General features: G+C 46.1%; 1 protein-coding gene across 1 annotated transcript in view; it reads right to left on the reverse strand.

Annotated features, from left to right (window-relative positions):
* The window catches only part of ACHE (acetylcholinesterase (Yt blood group)), a 272320-nt gene extending 247001 nt beyond the window's left edge, over positions 1 to 25319 (reverse strand). The window contains exon 1 of the mRNA XM_082254646.1: positions 25186 to 25319. The gene's annotated coding sequence lies outside the window, so the exon portion shown is untranslated. The remainder of the gene's footprint in view (positions 1 to 25185) is intronic.
* Between the last annotated feature and the right edge of the window lie 854 nt (positions 25320 to 26173).

Here is a 26173-nt window from a genome sequence, read left to right on the forward strand (position 1 = left end):
TGCCGCATTCTACACTAAGCTTTCCTCAAGACCTGAATAGTTAGTTGTGTAGCACCCTCCTAGGTAGGTGCTAAGAAAAAAGCATCTATTGCTCCTTCTGCTTATCAGGAGATCCGGATCTGTTAGATTGCCTGCTGCATGTCTCCAGGTGTGATTCACTGTCCCCACTGTATCCAATGAGGGAGCTTGTTGGGCAGTGGAGGAATCCAAGCCAGTGACACATTGGCTTTTGTGGGAGTCCCAGTGGCAGGGCATTCTTGCAATGCATCCTGGGATTGCTCATAAAAGCCAGGGGGACATGTGACAGGGCGTCTTTGGCGAGAAGCAGAGTCCCAATAGGAGGTGGACGGCTGTCTCTCCTCCTGCTGTGTATGAGGAAGGTGGTCTTAGGCAGTCGGCCTGATGAACCAGGGGTGGAGCTGAGCTGAGAGGATCCAGTAAAGCTGACCGTGGAGCTTCTAGCAGAGTCTCTCGGGAAAAACACAGTGTCCGTGAGTACGAAGGGACTTGCCAAGGGGGGGCAGGGGGGGGGGGGGGGGGGGGGGTGATGTCCACTGTATAGCACTGAATTCCAAATGTAGCCAGTTGATGATTCGCACAGCATGTAGGATTTTACGCCAAATTGCGCCCTCTTTAATGCAATGTATTGCACCCAGCTGAGCCTTCCCTTGTAGGCCATTAGACTTTTATCTATGCTGAGGTCTCTTTCTGGCGCATAGCTCCATTGGAAATTCTGTAGAATTATTTGATATACTTCCCAATTGTTTTTAGTTTTGGTGCAGGATCAGTAGTTTCATCAAATTCTTCATTAATTTTCAAAGTGCAGATATTTCATTATGAGGGAGAAAAAAAAAAAAAAAAAAAAAAAAAAAAAAAGGTATTCTAACATGACCGTGCCAAAGAGTGGCGAATAATGTATTGGTTGTCCAATACTACTTCTGCAGGGTTTCCCCACCACTCCCTGAGGAATAATTAGGCCCAGAAATTTCCAAAGGTCATCTTTGGTCAGTGGTTCCCCATGCGTTTCTCTTCTCCAGAGCGGACAGGACGGACTAGGCGGGTTCTGATTGGTCCATGCCGTCCATGTGATGGCACCAATCAATTAGAATTCCTCCTATACGTACCTTTACGAGGTACATTTAGGAGATTAAGCCACATGGATTTAAAATGCCCGCACCAGTGAACCAAATGTGTCACAGCGGGCAGAGCCGTCTTTAATATTGATTGGAACCTAGGCAAACATTTTCTTTGGCCATCCCAAATCCATTTAAAGAGGAAATAGTCTGTTTTCCCCCCCCCCCCCCCCCCTTACCTGGAAAATAAATCCATAATGTGCTAGTACTAGCACAATTATGTGACACTTACCTCCAAAACGAAGCCCTCGTCATCCCCACTGGAGGCAACATCCATCATCGCCTGCCTGCCTTCTGAGTCTGCGGACTCCGGCTGTGCTACTGTCCGGAGCTGCCTGTCACGGCACAAGGCTCTAAAGAAATGGCACAGGTGGCTGTTCCTTCAGAGCACATGCGCTGATAACGCCATTGGCACAGTATAGAGTAAATATACTAAACTTTCAGCTCCTATGGATGGTACAAAGTCAGCAGGTCACCATACTGTCCAAACAGACTGGGTCTATGGGGTGTCCATGCATAAAATGGTATTCAAACGTGGACAGTAACAAGTTTTGTTAACGCAATTCATAGTGACGGGGGGGGGCTTACATGGGGACGGGGGTCTCCATATTTTTGCTTGATTTGTCTTGACTCCCTTAAAGTGCTTGTTACCCCATCATTTTATTTTCTTGATATATGCCTGCTATACCATGTACTTGTATTAAAAAGTATTCTGTTCTCTTTCTATTGGTTCCTTTGTGTGAAATCCCTGGCATTCCACACTAGGTAGGAAAAGCACAGCGTAGTCAGTTCTCTAGCTATGTTGGGAACTCAGCCTGCGATAAGTCCAGTGATCAGACTTATCCTGATGCTCCCCCACTCCACAGCCATTCACTGGGAAGCTCAAGTGTGCTGCAGCTTCTCCCACCCCCCAGCTCTTAGGCAGCTGAGAACAGAGGGAAAGAAAGAAAGAAAGAAAGAAAGAAAGAAAGAAAGAAAGAAAAGAAAGAAAGAAAGAAAGAAAGAAGAAAGAAAGAAAGAAAGAAAGAAAGAAAGAAAGAAAGAAAGAAAGAAAGAAAGAAAGAAAGAAAGAAAGAAAGAAAGAAAGAAAGAAAGAAAGAAAGAAAGAAAGAAAGAAAGAAAGAAAGAAAGAAAGAAAGAAAGAAAGAAGAGAAAGAAAGAAAGAAAGAAAGAAAGAAAGAAAGAAAGAAAGAAAGAAAGAAAGAAAGAAAGAAAGAAAGAAAGAAAGAAAGAAAGAAAGAAAGAAAGAAAAGAAAAGAAAGAAAGAAAGAAAGAAAGAAAGAAAGAAAGAAAGAAAGAAAGAAATTTTTTTTTTTTTTTTTTTTTTAGGAACATCAGGAACGACCAGGGATTTCACACAAAAGAAGCAATAAAAAAAAAAAAAAAAAAAAAAAAAAAAAGAGAACAGAATACTAGAATTGTATCTACACACATTTTGCCTTTCATTACTATTTTTAAACTGGGTTGTTTTACAAGGTGATCGTTTACAATCAGTTTCAGTGGCGGTACACAGCACTGCTATACAAATCACTTGCGATGTCTGTGCGATGCAAATTCAGCCTTTAGATTGTATGTATGGCTGAATTTGCATCGCATTTCGGACCAAAGTTGCACAGGACCGCTTTTTTTTTTTTTTGGTCTGCACCAGAATCGGATCGTATGGGTGTTCACACCTAATGCGATCCAATTCCTGTCCCCACTGTGATATGTGGACTAATCTGGGGGGGTGTCATTAACTTTGTATTGATACCCCCAGCAGTTTGCATATGGCAGTGTGAACCGCCTGCGAGTCGGGTGCGATGCGGAAACCCGCAGTGGATTTGTAGGGTTCCCAGACTGCACCAATGTCAACCGGCACGAATACACATTATTTTTTTATATACAACTCTCATAATAATTTGATAGATAGATAGATAGATAGATAGATAGATAGTGTATACTCTACAAATATCTTCCAGGAAGCTGGCTAAAATTTATTGTGATTTATTGTGGTCAGGGGGTTGAAAGTTTACACTTAGTTGCTGTTTGCACTTTAACCACTTAAGCCCCGGAGGATTTGGCTGCTAAACGACCAGGGGGTATTTTGCGATTCGGCACTGCGTGACTTTAACGGACAATTGCGCGGTCGTGCGACCCTGTACCTAAACAAATTTGGCGTCCTTTTCCCCACAAACAGAGCTTTCTTTTGGCGGTATTTGATCACCTGTGCGATTTTTTGATCACGCGCTATAAACAAAAAAAGAGCGTAAATTTTGCAAAAATAGCAATATTTTTCCCTTTTTTTTTATATGAAATTCCCCCCCAAAAAATGTAAAAATCAAAATTTAAACATTTTCGGCCAATTTGTTTTATGCTACATATGTTTGGTAAAAAAAAAAAAAAAAAAAAAAAAAAAAAAAAAAAAAAAAAATCGCAAAAAGCGTATTTTGATTGGTTTGCGCAAAAGTTATTGCGTTTACTAACTAAGGGAAAGATTTTTGTCATTCTTGTTTTTTTTTTTTAACGCGTAATGGCGGCGATCTGCGATTTTTTTTGCGGTACTGCGACATTGCGGCGGACAGATCGGACCCTTGACTGACATTTTTGACACTTTTGGGGTTACCAGTGACATTTCTACAGTAATCAGTGCTATACATATGCACTGTTACTGTAAAAATACACTGGTAGTGAAGGGGTTAACTTTATTTGAGAGGAAGGGGCTGTGTGTGTCCCTAGGGGCGTGATTCTAACTGTGATTGGCTGTGGCTTCAGCTGTATGCAGAGTGATCAACGGATCTACATAGTAGATCCATATGATCATCTCTCATACAGAGGGGAGAATGACAGGTGAGCTTGTTTACACAAGCTGCCTGACTTTCTCCCTCTCCCCCGCCGATCGCAGAGTGGCCGGCGGACATCGGGTCCGCCGGTCACACGCGCGGGGGGGGGGGGGGGGTCCGTGACCACGTGGGAGCGCGCCTCCGGCAGCACGCGCTCGCTCCCTAGACCCTCACAAGCTAGTGACGTAGCCCTACGTCACTTTGCCTGTGAGGGGCTGACCGCCGACGTAGATAGTCGTGCGGCGGTCGGCAAGTGGTTAAAGATATTTTCCAGGAAGCTGGTCAATTTTCTGTTTGCACTTTATCAGGAAGTATTCATACACACAATATTTATATGTATGGTCTTTGTGCACTTATTGTTTAGAGACACAGTAATATTGTTTTGTGAATAATAGGCCATCACTATTTGACACCATCTGGGAATCACAAGAAGTTGCGCTGTTTATTATCTTTTATCATCTTGGAGGTGTGTTTTGGGGTCGTTATGTTGGAATACTGCCCTGTGGCCCAGTCTCTGAAGGGAGGGGATCATGCTCTGCTTCAGTATGTCACAGTACATGTTGGCATTCATGGTTCCCTCAATGAGCTGTAGCGCCCCAGTGCCGGCAGCACTCATGCAGCCCCAGACCATGACACTCCCACCACAAAAGACACTACCGGCCTGCCTGGAGTTTGGATGTTCTCTCTGTGCCTGCGTGGGTTTCCTCCGGGTACTCCGGTTTCCTCCCACACTCCAAAAGACATGCTGGTAGGTGAAATGGATTTTGTATAAAAAAAATAAAAAAAAACAATAAAAATTGGCCCTACTGTGTATGTATGCGAGTTGGGACCTTAGATTGTGAGCTCCTTGAGGGCAGGGACTGATGTGAATGTACAATGTATATGTAAAGTGCTGCGTAAATTGACAGCGCTATACAAGTACCTGAAATAATAATAATACTCCTCACCTGGTTGCTGCCACACACGCTTGACACCATCTGAACCAAATAATTTTATCTTGGTCTCATCAGACCACAGGACATGGTTCCAGAAATCCATGTCCTAAAGCCCCGTACACGTAGCGATTGTTGGCCGTAAATGTTCGGCCAACGTCCGATCGGCTTGTTAGTATGATGCTTCCGACAACCAACTGCGACTTTTCAGCCGAACAAAATCTGGTCTGCTCTGCATACTATAAAATTTTTGTTGGCCGTCACCAGAACGGCCGATTGTTCGTCAGTCAGTACAGATTTCGGCCGACAAAAGCCAGATGAGCAAGACTGGACATGCTCAGAAAAGAAAAAAAACACACGGAAAGTTAACCATCACATGACATCACTTCTGAAGTTGATTGTTGTTGGCCGACTAAATTCATGTGCAGTCTTGAGCACTTTTCAACCAACTTAACAGCACTGGACAAAAGACGGCTGATCGTTCGGCCAACAATCGGTGCGTGTGTACGGGCCTTTAGTCTGCTTGTCTTGAGCAAACACTTTGCAGGCTTTCTTGTGCATCATCTTTAGAAGAGGCTTCCTTCTGGGACGACAGCCATGCTGACCAATTTGATGCAGTGTGTGGCGTATGGTCTGAGCACTGACAGGCTGACCCCCCCACCCCTTCAACCTCTGCAGCAATGCTGGCAGCACTCATATCTATTTCCCAAAGACAACCTCTGGATATGATGCTGACCACGTGTACTCAACTTCTTTGGTCGACCATGACAAGGCCTGTTCTGAGTGGAACCTGTCCTGTTAAACTGCTGTATGGTCTTGGCCACAGTGCTGCAGCTCAGTTTCAGGGTCTTAGCAATCTTCTTCTAGCCTAGGCCAACTTTATGTAGAGCAACAATTCTTTTTTTCAGATCCTCAGAGAGTGCTTTGTCATGAGGTGCCATGGTAAACTTCCAGTGACCAGTATGAGAGAGTGAGAGCGATAACACCAAATTTAACACTCCTGCTCCCCATTCACACCTGAGACCTTGTAAAACTAACGATTCACATGACAGTGGGGAGGGAAAGTGGCTAATTTAGGGGTGTACTCACTTTTGTTGCCAGTGAGTTAGACATTAATGGCTGTGTGTTGAGTTATTTTGAGGGGACAGCAAATTTACACTGTTATACAAGCTGTACACTCACTACTTTACATTCTAGCAATTTGCTGGGACTTTTAACTGCACTTGAATGCGGCAAGGCCGCTGCTTCACCTTGTCAATAAAGTAGTGATGAAGTAGTCAATGAAGTAGTGATAAGTGAACCGCTTTAGATAAACTGTACTGTACTGTAGAACACTCTTCAGGGTCCTTCCTGACACCCCCTTTTGTTCCTATTCTTCAGGGCATTTTACGTGGCACCCCCTTACTGTCATACTCTGTGTGAGTTAGCTCCTTGATCCCCTGACTTCACTTGAGTGGTCTCCCTTCCTGGGCCAGACCCTTTGGCAGGTCCCTCAGTACACACAGACACTGTTTTTCCCCAAAAGACTCTGCCAGCAGCTTAACCATCAGTTACACTGGATCCTCCGCAGCTCAGCTCCACACCTGGTTCACTAGGCCGACCGCATAAGACCACTTTCCTCACACACTGCAGGAGGAGAGACAGCCGTCCCACCTCCTCCTGGGACTCTGCTTCCCGCCAAAAGACGCCCTGTCACCTCCATATTTATGGTCAATTCCAGGATGCATTTCAGAAAGCCCCCGCACTGGGACTGCCATAAACATGTGTGTCACTGGCTAGGTTTCCTCCACTGTCCAACAAGCTCCCTCATTGGATACAGTGGGGACACTCCCTCAGACCCAGTGAATCACACCTGGAAACATGTGACAGGCAACCTAATAGATCAGGCTCCCCCGATAAGCAGCAAGAGCAATAAATGCTTTACCTAGCACCTACCTAGCTAGGAGGGGGCTACATATACATACATATATATATCTCTCTCTATCAGAAGAGGTGATCAAATCCCACCAAAAGAAAGCTCTATTTGTGGGGGGTGGGGGGGGACAAAATAAAAAAAAAAAAAAAAGGATGACATGAATTTTATTTGGGTACATGGTCGCATGACTGCTCAATGGTCAGTTAAAGGAAAGCATTGCCGTATCATAAAAAATGCCCTGGTCAGGAAGGGGGGGGGGGGGGCCTTCCGGTGGTCCAGTGGTTAAGCCGGATGAGGGTGAAACAGTCACTGAGTAGGGGACAGTATGGATCCAGCTGCACCACTGATGGAGAGTGGACTGGTGTGCGGCTCCTATTCCTATAGCCCCGTACACACGTACCGATTGTTGGCCGTAAATATTCGGCCGCCAACCGATCGGCCGATTGTAGGCTTGTTAGTATGATGCTTCCGACAGCCGACAGCGCATTTTTGGCCGAACAGAATCTGTCGTGCAGACTTTAAAATATTTGTTGGCCGTCACCAGAACGGCCGATTGTTCGCCAGTCAGTACATATTTCGGCCGACAGACAGCAGATTAGCAAGACTGGGCATGCTCAGAAAAGAAAAAAAGACAAGGAAAGTTAACCATCACATGACATCACTTCTGCAGTCGGCTGTTGTTGGCCGACAAAATTCGTGTGCAGTCTTTTGCAGTTTTCAACAGACACGACAGCCCTGGACAAAAGACGGCCGATCGTTCAGCCGACGATCAGTACGTGTGTACGGGGCTTTAGAATCAATGGTGTGTAACAAAAAAAGGCCTCACCCATGCGGACAGCAGTCCCTTCAACCCCTCCGAGAAGGGGTCCATGGTGGATCAGTTTTTAGAGCCGGTTGATTGGCGGCTCAGAAGGGAGATGCTGCCTTCTGGATGGACACCCTTTTTCTATTTAGGAAATCCTACCACACTGTGTGCAATAGATATGTTGGTGGCATGAGCCTCCCATTTGCTTGATTGGAGTGCGTTTGGTGACAGCTTTGCCTGCCAAAAGCGACACAAAAAAAAAAAAAAAAAAAAATTTTATTATCATCCACACCATGGCAGTTTATAATAGTCCACTGGCAATACAATGCCCTCACCCATGTGAGCAAGGCAAAAAGGCTAATGTTCAATTTTTTTGCATATCAAAGTGCATTGGCAGCCCATTCATTTTGAAAGGGTTACCTTAAAGTAGTTGTACACCTCAGATGTAAAATATGAACAAAGCATATCCCTCTATAACATGTATTTGTCGCAGTCCAGAGCAATAAGGCTGCATTCACACCAGGGCGTTTCGAATTGTGGGCAGAACCACCATGGTTCTGCTCGCGATTTGAAAACACAATTAAAAATAACAAAAACGTGAATATTAGATTAAATTAATTTTAAGGACAAAAAAAAAAAAAAAAAAGCTGAGTTATACTTACTGGTAACTCCTTTTCTAGTAGTCTTCCAGGACAGCCCATGAGACCTTAGGGCTCCTCCCCCAGGGACAGGAAACACATTCCAAAATTTAAATAAAAGGCGGTCCCTTAGTCCTCACCTTCAGTATTCTATGAGAACCGTAGGACATCCTGTAAAACATACATATAGATATATAGACACATATCATACATTTATACATAATACAAGATACAACCGGGTGGGAATCTGGCTGTCCTGGAAGACTACTAGAAAAGGAGTTACCAGGAAGTATAACTCAGCTTTTCTCAAAAACGTCTTCCAGGACAGCCCATGAGACGATGAGCAAGAACTTACCAGTCTAGGGAGGGACTACTGCCTGGAGCACCTTTCGACCAAATGCCTGTTCCTGAGAAGAGAGGAGAGGAGGTCCAGGCGATAATGTCTAACAAAGGTCGAAAAGTTAGACCAGGTAGCTGCCTTACAGATTTGGTCTGGTGAGGCACCGGCCCTTTCGGCCCAAGACGTGGACAAGGCTCTTGTAGAATGTGCATTGATGAAAGGTGGAGCCACATTCTTTATTCTATAGGCTTCCGTAATAGCCTGCTTTATCCACCTAGCTAAGGTGGCTTTAGAAGCTTTTCCCCCCCTATATGAATCAGGAAAAAAGCACAAATAAAAGTTTCACACCTCCTGAAAGTTTTAGTCAACTCCAGGTATGCCAGAAGAGCTCTTCTGACATCCCAAAAAACGAAAATTCTTCTCCTTTTCATTACTTGGAGAACTACAAAAAGATAGGCAATACAATATCCTGTGTCCTATGGACGGAGGTAGCTACCTTGGGTAAAAAACCTGGGTCAGTTCTAACACAATTCTATCTTCAAAAAAACATAAGACAAGGCTCTCTTATTGAGAGGGCCTGTAAGTCACTAACTCTTCTGGCTGACGTTACTGCAACTAGAATTAAGGTTTTTAGAGTGAGTAGTTTTTCAGATAAGTCCTTCAAGGATTCCAAAAAGGGATTGTTACTAAAGCCTGAAGGATCAAAAGGTAAATTCCAAGTTTTTACCACTGTCGGCTTTGTCCGGGCATGATGCCCTGCTGAAAAAAAATTCCAAAAATAGATGGTACATCTGGAAATGGCCCGTGATTTTCAGCCATCCAAAAGTGAAACTGTCTCCATATTTTGGAATATATATTTCTTGTGATAGGTTTATGACAATTGATCAAGGTTATGATTACCTTGTCTGAGAATCCTTGGGAGCTTAGTATCTGCTCTTCAGATACCAAGCTGTTAGGTTCAGGGATCTGACGTATGGATGGGTTACCGGACCCCGCGTCAACAGGTCCCGTCTCCGGGGCAAGACTATGGGAGGCCCGGAGGTTTAGGGCTTGAAGGCGTGTGAACCATGGTCTTTTTATGCCAAAAGGGCGCTATCAGAATCAGATCTGTGTCCTCCTGGATGAACTTCCAGAGGACCCCTGGGATTAACCTGACTGGAGGGAAGGCATAGCAGAGACTGAACATCCAGGGGTTTGCAAAGGCATCAACCCCTAAGGACTGATCCCATTGGTTTAGGGAAAAGTATTTCTGTTTTGCTGTTCGTCTGAGTTGCAAATAGGTCCACTTCTGGAAGGCCCCACCTGGCTGCAATGTTTGCAAATTCCCCTAGGTTAAGGGACCAATTGTCCTGATCTACCTGGTGGTGGCTGAGATGGTCTGCTAGACCATTCTGCATCTCTTTCAGATGAATAACTGAAATGGAGGCAAGATTCAGCTCAGCCCAGAAAAATTATTTTCTGGGCTATGGACTGTAGTCTTTAACTTCGTGGACTTCCCTGTTTGTTGAGGTATGCCACCGTAGTTGTTGGATCGAATCTGCAGATGACTTCCTTTTATGACCATCCAAAAGAACTCCAAGGCCTTTAGTACTGCCATGAGTTCTTTCTGATTTGGCAAGGTTTTTATCTGCAATGGGGACCAATTCCCTTGACCCCATCTGCTTTGGAGATATGCTCCCCCTCCGGAAGAGCTTGCGTCTGTGGTTATTCTCTGTGATACTGGAATGACCCAGTCTAAATCTTTTGCTAGGTGAAGGGAAGATCTCCACCACCATAGGGTTCTTTTTACCTTGGTGGGCACCTTTACCTTCTATTCTAAGGAATTTGGCCGTCCGTCCCAGTTCTTTAAGAAGAACCTCTGGAGGGGACGTTGCTGGCACCGTGCCCCAAGGACAGCTGGAAAAAAACAGGAGGTCATCAGGCCTATGACCCTTGTTATGTCTCTAGGAGAGACCCATTGGTTGGGTTGTAAAGAGGCCACCATCTGATGCATCTTCAATACCTTGGGCTGTGGGAGAAAAATCTTTTGATCCAGAGAGGAGATCTCGTACCCGAGATAAGTCACCCTCTGGGAGGGTGTTTTAGGCAGGATTTTTGTTTGTTGATGATCCAGCCCCCGGAATGGGAGTAAAAACCCTTGTTCCCCTTTTGGATCAGGTATTAGTATCCTCTGATCTAGTAAGTCTCCAAACTGGAGACCTAAGCCCCGCACACACGCGCAGACTGTCTGCCAACCGATTGACCGACCTTCGGCTTGTTAGTATGATGCTTCCGACAGCCGACAGCGCACTTTCGGTCGAAAAGAATCTGATGTGCAAGCATTAAAATTTTTGTATGCCGACACCAGAACGGCCGATTGTTCGCCAGTCAGTACAGAATTCGGCCGACAATCAGCAGATTACAAGACTGAGCATGCTCAGAAAAGAAAAAAAAGACAAGAAAAGTTAACCATCACGACATCACTTCTGCAGTCGGCTGTTGTTGTTGGCCGACAAAATTTGTGTGCAGTCTTTTGCAGTTTTCAACAGAGACGACAGCCCTGGACAAAAGACGGCCGATCGTTCGGGCCGACACTCGGCACGTGCGCACGAGGCATTAGGGCGGCGGCTTTGGCTGGATCCATGGGCAACCTGGTATTTTTCTGGAGGCTGAAAATTGAATTCCAGCCTGTGCCCAGTGGACACTAGGTGCAGAAAAGGGGCTGAACTTCCCATGTCCTCTGCTGTTTGTCAGCAGTGTGTTCCAGAGCTTCCTTTTAGCCCAGGGCCTCCAAGATCAGACGCGATTGATCGCGTTCAGGGTGATGTGGCCGTAGGTCAAGTACTGCACAGAACCAGGACACACATGGCTTCCCTCAGAGGGAATTGAACTTAGGTCTCCAGCAGACCAGTCAGAGCTCTTACCCTCTGAGCTACCACCCATGCTCTATGAGGATATTCTGTTTTTCCATAAGGAGAAACAGGTAAGAATAAACCTCACTGACAATCTATTTTGGATTTTTATCCAAAATTCTTTGCTGTCATCAAAAGAAAGAAACTGCTTAAAAAAAAAGGTTTCCTTTCAGGATTTGTACTTTAGCAAAGAGCTGAGTTGTTTGCATAGGATCATGCTAATTGATCGATTGCCAGTGATTGGAAATCACACACACACACCCTGAATTGTCTGTTCAGGGTGGTGGGGGAGATTTGGTGTAATCAGCACTCATTCCCCTCCACCTTCAGGTTTTTCCCCTGGCAGCTTGATTGCCCGTGATTGGTAATCACACACACCCTTGTCTCTAGCAAGGAGTTGTGTACAGGGAAAAACTCTAGCATTTTTCTTATGGATTGTATACAAGATTATGCTTGCATCTCCTCCCCTTTCATTTCTAGTATAACATATACTGCTTTAAGCAATCCATCCACATTTTCAAGGGAAAAAAATAAAAATGAAAATATTTAATCTGGAACCTCACAGGACTCCTTTTCCCTGGGTTCCTCCCCTGATCCAGATTCCTAACTGAAAAATGAGGGGACTCTGATTCTTTAGAAACAGATGTAGAGATTTAACCCCTTCCCATCCGCGCTACAGCCTATATACGGCTGCAGCGCGGACTCGAATTTTCGGGAGGCCGTTTTTAAACGGCCTCCAGTGACACGCCCCCCCGCGCGCTCCTGCGAGCGCGCATCGGGGGGAATCTGTGTCGGCCGTGTCCCTTGGACACGGCCGATCACAGATCGTGGTGAATGGCCAATCACAGCGGCCATTCACCACGTGATCAAGCCGTCCAATGAGAGATGATCTCATATGTAAACATATGAGATCATCTCTCATCGCCGGCGCTCCTTCCTCACACAGACACTGCAGTGTGAGGAAGGAGGGGGAGCCGACAGCCGCTGGGGACACAGACAAATGTAATCAGGGCACTGATCACCAGTGCCCTGATTACTGAAGGTAAAAAAACACACACACTGCCCCCACCATCAGTGCCCACAGTGCCCGCCATCAGTGCCCCCATCAATGCCCACAATCAGTGCCCATAGTGCTGCCAGTCAGTGCCCATCAGTGCCTGCTCATCTAGGCACTGATGAGCACTGACTGGCAGCACTATGGGCACTGAGTGTGGGCACTGATGGTGCTGCCCATCAGTGCTCATCAGTGCCGCCCGTCAGTGCTCATCACTGTCACCCGTCAGTGTCCATCAGTGCCATCCGCCAGTGCCCATCAGTGCCGCCTATCAGTGCCGCCCGTCAGTGCCGCCTCTCAGTGCCCAGCAGTGCCACCTCTCAGTGCCCAGCAGTGCCACCTCTCAGTGCCCAGCAGTGCCACCTCTCAGTGCCCAGCAGTGCCACCTCTCAGTGCCCAGCAGTGCCACCTCTCAGTGCCCAGCAGTGCCGCCTATCAGTGCCGCCTATCAGTGCCGCCTATCAGTGCTCATCAGTGCGGCATATTAGTACCTCCTCATCAGTGCCCATAAGTACCACCTCATCAGTGCCCATAAGTGCCACCTCATCAGTGCCCATCAGTGCAGCCTATCAGTGCCCATCAGTGCAGCCTCATCAGCGCACATCAGTGAGGGAGAAAAATTTACTCGCAGAAAATAAGAAAAACTTTTTTTTTTTTTTCAAAATTTTCTGTCTTTTTTCTTTTTTTTTGTAAAAAATAAAAAACCCAGAGATGATTAAATACCACCAAAAGAAAGCTCTGTTTGTGTGAAAAAAATGATAAAAATTTCATATGGGTACAGTGTAGCATGACCGCGCAATTGTCATTCAAAGTGTGAGAGCGCTGAAAGCTGAAAATTGGCCTGGATGGGAAGGGTGTTTAAGTGCACAGTAGGCAAGTGGTTAACTAAAAGGTCAACATTCTTTTGTGCATACAGTAGGAACATCTTTAACAAGATTATCTATACATGTGCGGCCAGTGGCGGAGCTAGACTTTTAAAACAGGGGTGGCAAAGGGGTGGCTAGGTATTATTTTGGGGGGTCAATATACAAAGTGTAATTTAGTGTCAGATTCGTCCACCGCAATGTCGCAGTCCCTCTAATGATCGCTGCCATTACTAGTAAAGACAGGATACAGGTGGCGATCAGAGGATACAGACAGGATACAGGTTTGCCCCCAATGATTATTGCAGAGTGCCACAGCAATGCCCCCAATGATTATTGCAGAGTGCCACAGCAATGCCCCCAATGATTATTGCAGAGTGCCACAGCAATGCCCCCAATGATTATTGCAGAGTGCCACAGAAATGCCCACAATGATTATTGCAGAGTGCCACAGCCTTGCCCCCAATGATTATTGCAGAGTGAGACAGCCTTGCCCCCAATGATTATTGCAGAGTGAGACAGCAATGCCCCCAATGATTATTGCAGAGTGAGACAGCAATGCCCCCAATGATTATTGCAGAGTGAGACAGCCTTGCCCCCAATGATTATTGCAGAGTGAGACAGCAATGCCCCCAATGATTATTGCAGTGAGACAGCAATGCCCCCAATGATTATTGCAGTGAGTCAGCCTTGCCCCCAATGATTATTGCAGAGTACCACAGCAATGCCCCCAATGATTATTGCAGAGTGCCACAGAAATGCCCCCAATGATTATTGCAGTGAGACAGCAATGCCCCCAATGATTATTGCAGTGAGACAGCAATGCCCCCAATGATTATTGCAGAGTGAGACAGCAATGCCCCCAATGATTATTGCAGAGTGCCACAGAAATGCCCCCAATAATTATTGCAGTGAGACAGCAATGCCCCCAACGATTATTGCAGTGAGACAGTCTTGCCCCCAATGATTATTGCAGAGTGCCACAGCAATGCCCCCAATGATTATTGCAGAGTGCCACAGAAATGCCCCCAATGATTATTGCAGTGAGACAGCAATGCCCCCAATGATTATTGCAGAGTGCCACAGAAATGCCCCCAATGATTATTGCAGTGAGACAGCCTTGCCCCCAATGATTATTGCAGAGTGCCACAGCAATGCCCCCAATGATTATTGCAGAGTGCCACAGAAATGCCCCCAATGATTATTGCAGAGTGAGACAGCAATGCCCCCAATGATTATTGCAGAGTGCCACAGAAATGCCCCCAATGATTATTGCAGAGTGAGACAGCAATGCCCCCAATGATTATTGCAGTGAGACAGCCTTGCCCCCAATGATTATTGCAGAGTGAGACAGCAATGCCCCCAATGATTATTGCAGAGTGAGACAGCCTTGCCCCCAATGATTATTGCAGAGTGAGACAGCAATGCCCCCAATGATTATTGCAGTGAGACAGCAATGCCCCCAATGATTATTGCAGTGAGTCAGCCTTGCCCCCAATGATTATTGCAGAGTACCACAGCAATGCCCCCAATGATTATTGCAGAGTGCCACAGAAATGCCCCCAATGATTATTGCAGTGAGACAGCAATGCCCCCAATGATTATTGCAGTGAGACAGCAATGCCCCCAATGATTATTGCAGAGTGAGACAGCAATGCCCCCAATGATTATTGCAGAGTGCCACAGAAATGCCCCCAATAATTATTGCAGTGAGACAGCAATGCCCCCAACGATTATTGCAGTGAGACAGTCTTGCCCCCAATGATTATTGCAGAGTGCCACAGCAATGCCCCCAATGATTATTGCAGAGTGCCACAGAAATGCCCCCAATGATTATTGCAGTGAGACAGCAATGCCCCCAATGATTATTGCAGAGTGCCACAGAAATGCCCCCAATGATTATTGCAGTGAGACAGCCTTGCCCCCAATGATTATTGCAGAGTGCCACAGCAATGCCCCCAATGATTATTGCAGAGTGCCACAGAAATGCCCCCAATGATTATTGCAGAGTGAGACAGCAATGCCCCCAATGATTATTGCAGAGTGCCACAGAAATGCCCCCAATGATTATTGCAGAGTGAGACAGCAATGCCCCCAATGATTATTGCAGTGAGACAGCCTTGCCCCCAATGATTATTGCAGAGTGAGACAGCAATGCCCCCAATGATTATTGCAGAGTGAGACAGCCTTGCCCCCAATGATTATTGCAGTGAGACAGCCTTGCCCCCAATGATTATTGCAGAGTGAGACAGCCTTGCCCCCAATGATTATTGCAGTGAGACAGCCTTGCCCCCAATGATTATTGCAGAGTGAGACAGCAATGCCCCCAATGATTATTGCAGAGTGCCACAGAAATGCCCCCAATGATTATTGCAGTGAGACAGCAATGCCCCCAATGATTATTGCAGAGTGCCACAGAAATGCCCCCAATGATTATTGCAGAGTGAGACAGCAATGCCCCCAATGATTATTGCAGAGTGCCACAGCATTTGCCCGCAATCATTGCAGAGTGCCAGCGTCGTCCCCCCCCCCCCCCCATGAGACCGGCTTACTTACCTCACGGACGGACGGTCATCACAGCAGCTTATCATCGGTCCGCGGCTCCCTGCATCTTCTCAGTCCTCCCGCCGGCGCCTCCTCGACCAATGGCACGGCATTTGCCATTCGGCCAATCAGGAAGCGGGAGGACCCGCTCCCTGATTGGCCGGAGGAGGATCCATGTGACAATAGCGAATTTTCATTCGCTATTGTCACAGAATGGGCGGGCTCGGCTTCGGGACGCACTGTTCTGCTGCTCCCTGACCCTGGCCGCCAGCTTAGAGGGATCAGCCGGTTCTGCGAACCGGCTGATCCCATCCCACCACTGCCTGTGATTCCTCCGCTGCCAGCCTGGATCGGGGTGGCAGGGACTTTTTCTGGGGTGTCAATTGACACCCCAGCTAACCCTCTGGCTCCGCCACTGTGTGCGGCGCGCTGTTTTGCTCCAAGTGGAATCTAGTTTGGCTCCGCAAATTGCACATTTCTTTTTGGGGGCTATAAAAGAGAAAAACATAATTCGTTCAAAACTTCCCTTAAAATTATCCCCACATTTGTGTAAGGTAAAGAAATAGTGCCTCCTTTTTGCCAACCAATTTAAACATAAAGGGAAGGGAAAAGGAGTAAGGAAACCCGACAGGTATATGCAGACAGGGCCAAAGACAATCCCTATTGCTTACCTGTGAGGTGCCGATGCCAGAGCCGGCTTCGGTTACTGCTGTGGGATCCATCGCTCTGTATGGTGGTCCCAGCAACTGCTGTTTCACCTAACATCGGTTGCCCATTTGTCTTCTCTGTTCGCGCCTCCGGAAACTGGAACGAGGGTTTCCTGGCGCCCACGGATGTCGTCACTGCGCCAGAAGCAAAACACTGTCACTTCCTGTTGCGGCCAGAGCGGACGCGCCTGAGTTCCGCCCCCTCCGTTTTGGCGCCAACTTCAAATTTCTCCGAAGTCGGCGGGTCACAGTACACAGCAACTGCTGCTCCAAGGGCCCCACCAGACTCCCCAGCGTTCCACCAGACAACATCTGCGGTCCTGCCGGTGTGGCCAAGAGAACAGGAGACAGCGGTCAGCCCCTATTGCGGCACTTAAGGGGTACCGCTATGGGCAGAGGAGATGCATTCTTTCCAAGTCTTTCCATGGACAGTCCAGGAGACCGGGAGCTTCAGTTCCAGGAACATGTTACCCCCCGTCCGGAGGAAACACTAAATACTGAAGGGGACTAAGGGACCGCCTTTTATTTAAATTTTGGAATGTGTTTCCTGTCCCTGGGGGAGGAGCCCTAAGGTCTCATGGGCTGTCCTGGAAGACGTTTTTGAGAAAAAAAGTTCAGGAATTTCTTTTGGGGCGACAAGCTTCACATGATGCATTTTTACCACTATTAATCGCGCCCGAAACGGTCCGCGATTTTGGGGGCCATTGAAAGGAATGCCATCTGAAATTCACATTTCTCATTTTACCAAAGCGTTTTGAAATTGCGGCGATTCTGCCCTTAATTCAAAACTCCCAGGAGTGAATGCAGCGTGAATGTCATTCCTGTCTGCTGCTTCATTCCTCTACCATCCCCATGAATCACCTCTGGCAAGTTTTCCCTGACACCAAGAGAAAAAAAAAAAAAACACACAAGTTGACGGGGGGGGGGGGGGGGGGGGCTTGGGGTAGCTCCAGCACACAGCCTGTGATTGACAGCATCAGCTCTGTTCCTGTGTAAAACAGGGAAGAGTTGGGAGGGGGTTGGTGTCCCTTTCCTCCAATCATCTCTGCAGAGTGTAACTTCAGTTATCCGGCCCCTGCTTTCTGAAAGCTCAGACAAGCTGTATAAATTCTGGACTTTGAATGGCTGTAGAGCAGGGGTGGGGAACCTGCGGCCCGCACGATCGTTACGTCCACCCCCCCTCCCCGTGCCGCTGTGTCAGAAGGAACCAATGGCTCCGTCCTGACACAGTCTCCGAAAAGGGTGGACCCGAGGCGCAGAGCAGTGCACCTCGAGCCCGCCCATTTGTGTGACAATAGCGAATGAAAATTCGCTATTGTCTCACGGATCCTCCTCCTCGGCCAATGCAATTGCCGAGGAGGAGACGGGACGCCTCGAAGAGACGCGGGGACTGAAGAGAGGAAGCCGCCGCTACAACAGGTATGTCAAGTGCACTGGTCTGGGGGGCTTGGCACGCTGTGGTCCCTCTGCATTGAAAGGGGGCACGCTGTGGTCCCTCTGCATTGAAAGGGGGCACGCTGTGGTCCCTCTGCATTGAAAGGGGGCACGCTGCGGTCCCTCTGCATTGAAAGGGGGCACGCTGCGGTCCCTCTGCATTGAAAGGGGGCACGCTGCGGTCCCTCTGGCATTGAAAGGGGGGCACGCTGTGGTCAAATATAACAGGCTAATTTTTAAGTTGATTATTTTGTACAGCCCCCGAATGATGTTACAAAAATCCAAATGGCCCTTGGCAGAAAAAAGGTTCCCCACCCCTGCTGTAGAGAATAGAAGACTGCAGACAGAACAATATATGTAGGCGGATTAGTTTTGTCTGTATCACCTGAGGCCAATCACTTCACTGGGTATATGGAAGGATTTACAACCACTTTATAATGCACATTATTTCACTGCAAAAAATAAAAGTGCCTAACGGGAGCGAGCCATACCGTTACCATCATTGGCAATAAAAGTGTTAAAATAATCCTCTTCACATGTATAAAACAAAATAAGACAGAATCTCTTTATGCAATAAATCCATTGAAATAACAGGGGGGGGGGGTGAAATGTTACAGGAATGAGATGAAGATAGGGCAGGATAATCCCAGGAATAGGAATTATGACAGTCCAGAGATCGGTCACCGGGGAGGAAAATCTCTCCCCACATATCACAGTGACAGGAGCAGACAGCAGGATTACAGCAGGTAGGTATACTGCAAACTGGCTAATCCCACTCCTTATTTAATCAAAATGTCCAAGATAAGACTCCATTCCGTGGAGGTGACCAGAATTTCCCCTTCACCCTCCCATCCAGCAGAGATTTGGGGGAGCTGAACCCCCACCCCCCCCCCCCCAAGAAAACTCACAGAAGAGCATACAAGCTTCAAGCAGATGGGAGTCCCTGGTGGTAACTGAATCCAGGAATCCAGCGCAGCAAAGCTATCAAATGACACAATTGGCCCCATCCTGCTAGCAGTCTTTAGTGTAATACAGCACAAATCACCTTTTACTGAGCATCTATATGTATAAGTGTCGGTTCACGTTGGTGCAGTGTGGGAACCCTACAAATCCACTCCGGGTTCCCGCATCGCACCCGACTCGCAGGCAGATCACACTGCCATATGCAAACTACTGGGGGTGTCAATAAAAAGTTAAGGACAATCTCAGATCAGTTTACATATCGCAGTGGGACAGGAATTGGATCACATTAGGTGTGAACACCACCATACGATCCGATTCTAGCGCTGACCAAAAAAAAAAAAGGGTCCTGTGCATGTTTGGTCCGAATGCGATGCAAATTCAGCCATGCAATCTATAAGGCTAAATTAGCATTGCACAGACATCGCATGTGACTTGCATAGCAGTGCTGTGTACTGGCACTGAAACTGATTGTAAATGCTCACCTTGTAAAACAATCTATTTAATTTAAAATAGAAATGAAAAGGTAAAAAAACGTGTGATAATATAATAATTAGGAAAAAAAAAAATTATTATACACACACACATATATATATATATATATATATATTATATATATATATACATACATACACATACGTATAACAACAAAAAAGAGGTGTGTGTATAAGTGATCACATTCCCTCTGTTCTCAGCTGCATAAGAGCGAGCAAGGGGGGGAAGCTGTAGCTTACTGAGCTTCCCAGTGAATGGCTGTGCAGTGGGGGAGCGTCAGGACAAGTCTGATCACTGGAGAGCAGGCTGAGTTCCCATCATAGCTAGAGAACTGACCACGCTGTGCTCTCATACCTAGTATGGTCAGTTTTTAATAGGAATGCCAAGGATTTCACACAAAGGAAGCAATAGAAAGAGAACAGAATACTTTTTCATACAAGTACATGGTACAGCAGGCATGTATCAAAAATATGAAATGATGGGGTAACAAACGCTTTAAGGGAGTCAAGACAAATCAAGCAAACATATGGAGACCCCCGTCCCCATGTAAGCCCCCCCTCTATGCACTGCGTTAGTTGTTACTGTCAGTTTTGAATACCAATTTATGCATGGACACCCCCCATAGACCCAGTCTGCTCGGACAGTATGGTGACCTGCTGACTTTGCACCGTCCATAGGAAGCTTGAAGCACAACTATAAGAAATCTGAGCACCAAAAACCATTTCCTGAATTTGTAATATTCAAAGCAATCTCCCCCCCATCCATCCATGTCTCCATTCTTTATTCTGAAATCACTAACATTTCTGCTCATGGCCATGATATATAGAGTTAGGGCAGAGGATTCATGTAGCATTTACTTCCTGGCATCCATCTGCCCCTAGCTCAGGCATGCAGGCAAGAGGGTGTGCTTACCTGAGAAATTCCCTCCCCTCCCCCCCCTCCCGAAGACTTCTTGGATGTAGGACCTCATTTCCTAGGCCTGGAAACCAGGAAGCAACTTAAAGCGGAGTTCCAGCCATCGGTCAACAGCTACATAAAGTAGTCTTCATCCTCCCTCGGCGGTGCCAGCATCTTCACTATTGCAGTGATAGCTTGCCGCTTCACAGCTGGGTGCCGCATGCGCGAGTCGCGCGACGCATTGTGAATGGTGGATGCAGTTTTCTGAGACTGGTCAGTGTCTCAGAAGAGTGCAGGGGGGGGGGGGGAGGAGACCTTTGGTACCTGTCAGAAAGGTGGTACCTGCCCCCCCTCAAAAGTGCCAATTGTGCAAGAGGAGTGGGGGACGAGTCCTTAAAGCGGAATTTCCCCTTTTGGGGGGAGTTCTGCTTTAACAAATGTAACATCCATTTACTAATTCTATCAGCATGAGGATTAAAAAATATTCCATGTTGATTAAGAGAGGCAATTTCGCTTTAAAGCAGTATGAAACCCAAAAACATTATATTGCAGTTTACCATTTTTTTTTTTTAGAATCATCAGCTTTTGGGTCAAACTTTACCAGCCACCCCCCCCCCCCCCCCAAAAAAAAAAAAAAATTAAAATAGTGTATTTAAATCCATTAGTGCACCCAACACCTCCCCCCCACCAGAGGGACAATGCTGCTGCGCCCCCTGTGCTCCTTAACCCAGAGTGGAGGCACTCATACAGGAGGTGTTTTACTGGGCAGATCACCAGGTGAGAACAGAGGGGGAAAAAGCCTCAAAAAGAAAAAAAACGATTGCATCTGCCACATCTAAGGCTGGCCATACACTATACAATTTTCTTGTTCAACTTTCCTTTAGATTTACCAAAACCATGTAATATAGGGTCAAACCTACAAACTTTCAATTTGTATGCAATCAGGCAGGCCCTTGTACTACATAGTTTAAGGTAAATCTAAAGGAAATTGAATAAGAAAATTGTATAGTGTATGGCCAGCCTAACAGTAACAATAGATCCCCAATACAATATACCCCCCCACAGCAACAATAGATCCACTCAAGCAACAACAACAGATTTCCCAGGAGCCAGCAACAATTACTACCACCCCCCCCCCACACTCTCTTACCCAGCAACAATAGACCCCCAGACAAAAATAGATTCCTGGCAGCATCAATAGACCCCCCCAGCACACCTTGCCATTACACAGTCAGTGCTGAAGGTGGCAGAACTGCATTTCCAGTGGGAAAAAAAAAAGTGCTGCTTTCCACAACCTCCCAGACTCCCTGCATGCTTTGCTGCTGAAAACTCCAACCACGTCACTTCCCCCATGACTCTATAGCAGCAATAATTGGGAGATTTCAGCCAGCGTCACAGAACTCCAGCAGCCTTTACACTCCAGTACATGCTAGGAGTGGACATTTCTAGCCCACCAGCTACTAACCAACAATATGGCCGCCTCCAAGGTGGCAACAACTAACAACGTCCACTCATAGCGTGTACTGGAGTGTATAGGCTGCCAGTGTTATGCGTAAACACCATATTGGTCAAAATATCCAATTATTCCTGCTGAAGAGTCACCGGAAGGGATGTGGTTGGAGATGTTGGCGAGTTAGAGTTTTCAGCATAACACCGCTTCTCCACAATTGCTTAGGACTATATATCCCATGGTACCATGCTGCCTGCAAGCAATGACTACTGTATTGACTCCACCTCCTGAAACTCCTCCTCCAAGCAGACTCCACCTCCTGAAACTCCTCCTCCCAGCAGACTCTGAAATGTGTGACACAGCAGTGCCTACATGTCCCAGAAGTCAAGGAAGGATCTTCACCAATAAGATTACAAGACGGTTCAGATTAATAGAAGGCTAGAAATAATGGAAATGCAATGGGGGGGGGGGGGGGGGGGAATGTATATAAGATTTTTTATTTTGACCATAGACAGAAGAAGAAAAAAGAAAAAAGAAAAAAGAAAGAAAAAAGAAAAAAGAAAGAAAAAAGAAGAAGAAAAAAGAAAGAAAAAAGAAGAAGAAAAAAGAAAGAAAAAAGAAAAAAGAAAGAAAGAAGAAAAAAGAAAGAAAGAAGAAAAAAGAAAGAAAGAAGAAAAAAGAAAGAAGAAAAAAGAAAGAAGAAAAAAGAAAGAAGAAAGAAGAAGGCCCCGGCAAATGTTTATCAACATTGTTAAGGCTGCTAGATAACTATAAACATAATGTTTTACAATGCATCATTTCCTTCTTTTAGAAGAAATAAACTTTCGTCCGTAAGGGTCCATTCACACTAGCGCGACTTGTCAGGCGACTTGGTCGCCTGACAAGTCGCATCGGTCGCTCGCCATTGAATAGTACAGGACCCGTTCTAATAGGAGCGACACAAGTCGCTCCGACTTAGAAAAAGGGTCCTGTACTACTTTGGGGCGACCTGGAGGCGACTTGCATTGACTTCAATTATATGCTGTGCACCGCGACTTCACAGGTCGCCCCAGCAAGTCGTGTCGCGCCAGTCTGAATGAGCGCTAAGTGAGGGCAGTTTAACCTCAAAGTGGTTGTACACCCATCTTACTTTTACCTATAGGTAAGCCTTTAGTAAGGCTTACCTATAGGTACTGTAAATATCTCCTAAACTTGCACCGTTTAGGAGATATTTACATTGCATGCAGCCGACGGCAGCGACGCATGCGAGCTGAAGAAATGGCCGCCTGTGCCGTGACCAGCGGCTCCCGCAAGCATGCATGGGAGTGACGTCACGCAACTCCGGCCAGTAATACAGCCAGAGTCTGCAGAACCGGAAGGAAGATGGTCGAAGATAGATGCAGCTGCCAGTGGGGACAATGCGGGCTTCGTTTGCAGGTGAAGTGTCACATAATGTGCTAGTATGCAATGCCCCCTGTTTAAAAAGTTTGAGGACCCCTGTTATAGCGTGTATAGGCTGCCAGTGTCCTGTGAAATCACCAACAGACTGAACTCTCCAATTATTGCTGCTGTAGAGTCACCGGAAGTGATGTGGTTGGAAATTATGGCAAGTTGGAATTTTCGGCAGAACACTGGCAGATCATGGCTGGTGGGAGGGGCCAGCAGGGTGCCATTTTTTTTTTTTTTTAAGGCAGCTCTGTACATCACAGCACCCTGCCTCAGTACTCAAGAGCCCAACCCAAAAAAGCAAGTGCGCAAAAAAAAAAAATTGCGGTAAAGCTCAAAAAGATGCGCGAGTTACTTTGATGCATTTGTTTTGCGTAGGTCAGGCTATTAACCACTTTAAGACCGGAAGGATTTGCCCCCTTAATGACCAGGCCACTTTTTTAAACTTGGCACTGCATGACTTTAACTGACAATTGCGCAGTCGTGCAACGCTGTACCCAAAACGAAATTTACGTCCTTTGTTTCCCACAAATAGAGCTTTATTTTGGTGGTATTTGATCACCTCTGTGCGATTTTTATTTTTTACGCTATACAGAAAAAAAAAAAAAAAATCAATATTTTTCATATTCTGCTATATAACATTCTCGAAAAAAAAATAAAAATAAAAAAAAAATCTAAATTGAACATTTTAGGCCAATTGGTTTTCTGCTACATATTTTTGGTAAACAAAAAAAAAAAAAAGTCGCAATAAGCGTATTTTGATTGGTTTGCGCAAACGTTTTTGCGTCTACTAACTACGGGAAAGATTTGTCATTTTTATTGTTTTTTTTTTCTAGTAATGGCGGCGACCTGCGAATTTTTGCGGGATTGCAACATTGCGGCGGACAGATCGGACCCCTGACTGACATTTTTGACACTTTTGGGGGGACCAGTGACATTACTACAGTAATCAGTGCTAAAAATATGCACTGTTACTGTACTAATGACACTGGCAGGGAAGGGGTTAACATTGTGGGTGATCAAGGGCTTAAATGTGAGCCTAGGGGAGTGATTCTAACTGTGGGGGGCGTGGCTGGTGAAATGACCATAGAGACCCGTGTTCCTATATAGAAGGATCACAGGGGCTGTATGATTATTCCTGGGAGAAGAACGGTTGGCTGTGTTTACAACAGCCGACCGTTCTTCTCTCTCAGCGGGAAGCGATCCCGGGTGTCAGGTGGCAATCGGAGTCACCCGCCCCGTGCATCAGTTTCCCCGCTGATGAGTAGTAGGGGCGCGCGCTCGCCCCCGGGTCGTGACCGCCATACAGTTACAGCGGTTCACGCAGGAGCGGCAGCCTGCCGGTGGACGGTCGTAAAGCGGTTAAACAATGCACAGTAACAGGCAAAAAAGAGTGCACATATGCATGACACCGAATGTTGCTCAGCATAGTGTAATTGGGGTCCAAAGCAAAAAAGAACTTTGTGTCCCCCCCCCCCCCCCCACACATACACTTTGGATAGAGTGCAGGAGGGTTATAACCCCAGTGAGCTTATTTATTTTTGCCACCTGTGTCCCCTTGAGGGAAGATTTTCCTTCACTTCCTGTCCCATAGCTGCAACAGGAAGTGAAGAAAACCCATGGGTGTCCCCATTGGAAGATTTCCCGTCTATTCCTGTTCTGGTGACAAACCAAAATGTGGAATTTTCTTTCAATTTCAGGGTTAATAGTCAACCCCCCCTACCAGAGACAGGGGCTTTAACCCTTCTCCACTCTATACAAAACTAAAGTCATTTCACCACAATGCCCATTCACTGCTACTTCTCAGAAATGACCAATCCTATCATTACATGTATAGGCAGATTCTTTGATCTCTCTCAAACTTGCAGTAACTCTGGACTTACCTGGAGACACCAGCAGGTAATTCTCCCCCAAGGATTCTCCACTCATCACCATCCCCCATGTCAGTATAAATACAGGAATCACAGCCAGCTGATCTGCACTTCCACCTTCCTGAAACTTTACAAGTGTCTGAAACTTCTCTGGCCAATCAGAAACTTTTGGGCTGTACCAATACAGACAAGGTGGGGGAGGCTTTATATTGCACCATTCCACTTCCAGTCTGTTCTTGGAGAACAAAGTTGGTTTCATAAAAAGCAATGAATAATGGTGTGCTGTGCGGATTGTGCAGGCAGAAGGAAGAGATACAAAGTATCAAACACAGGAGAAAAATAAAAGAGAAATGACACCCCCCTACCCAGATGATGGCAGATCTCAGCTCTTTTTATTATAACACCTGAGTTAGGAAACATTTCTACACAACTATAAATTACATTACAATAAATACAAATAGAATTGTTACATTGTTATTTATATTTTGGAGTCTTGTTTCCTCTTTTGTTGTTTAACCACTTAAGCCCCGGAAGATTTTACCCCCTTCCTGACCAGGGGGTATTTTGCGATTCGGCACTGCGTGACTTTAACGGACAATTGCGCGGTCGTGCGACGCTGTACCTAAACGAATTTGGCGTCCTTTTTTTCCCACAAACAGAGCTTTCTTTTGGCGGTATTTGATCACCTGTGCGATTTTTTGATCACGCGCTATAAACAAAAAAAGAGCGTAAATTTTGCAAAAATAGCAATATTTTTCCCTTTTTTTTATATGAAATTCCCCCAAAAATAAATGTAAAAATCAAAATTTTTTTAATATTTTCGGCCAATTTGTTTTATGCTACCTATGTTTGGTAAAAAAAATCGCAAAAAGCGTATTTTGATTGGTTTGCGCAAAAGTTATTGCGTTTACTAACAAAGGGAAAGATTTTTGTCATTTTTGTTGTTTTTTTTTTTAACGCGTAATGGCGGCGATCTGCGATTTTTTTTGCGGTACTGCGA

Source organism: Pelophylax lessonae (assembly GCF_965119305.1).
Source record: "Pelophylax lessonae genome assembly, chromosome: 4".
Taxonomy (NCBI): Eukaryota; Metazoa; Chordata; class Amphibia; order Anura; family Ranidae; genus Pelophylax; species Pelophylax lessonae.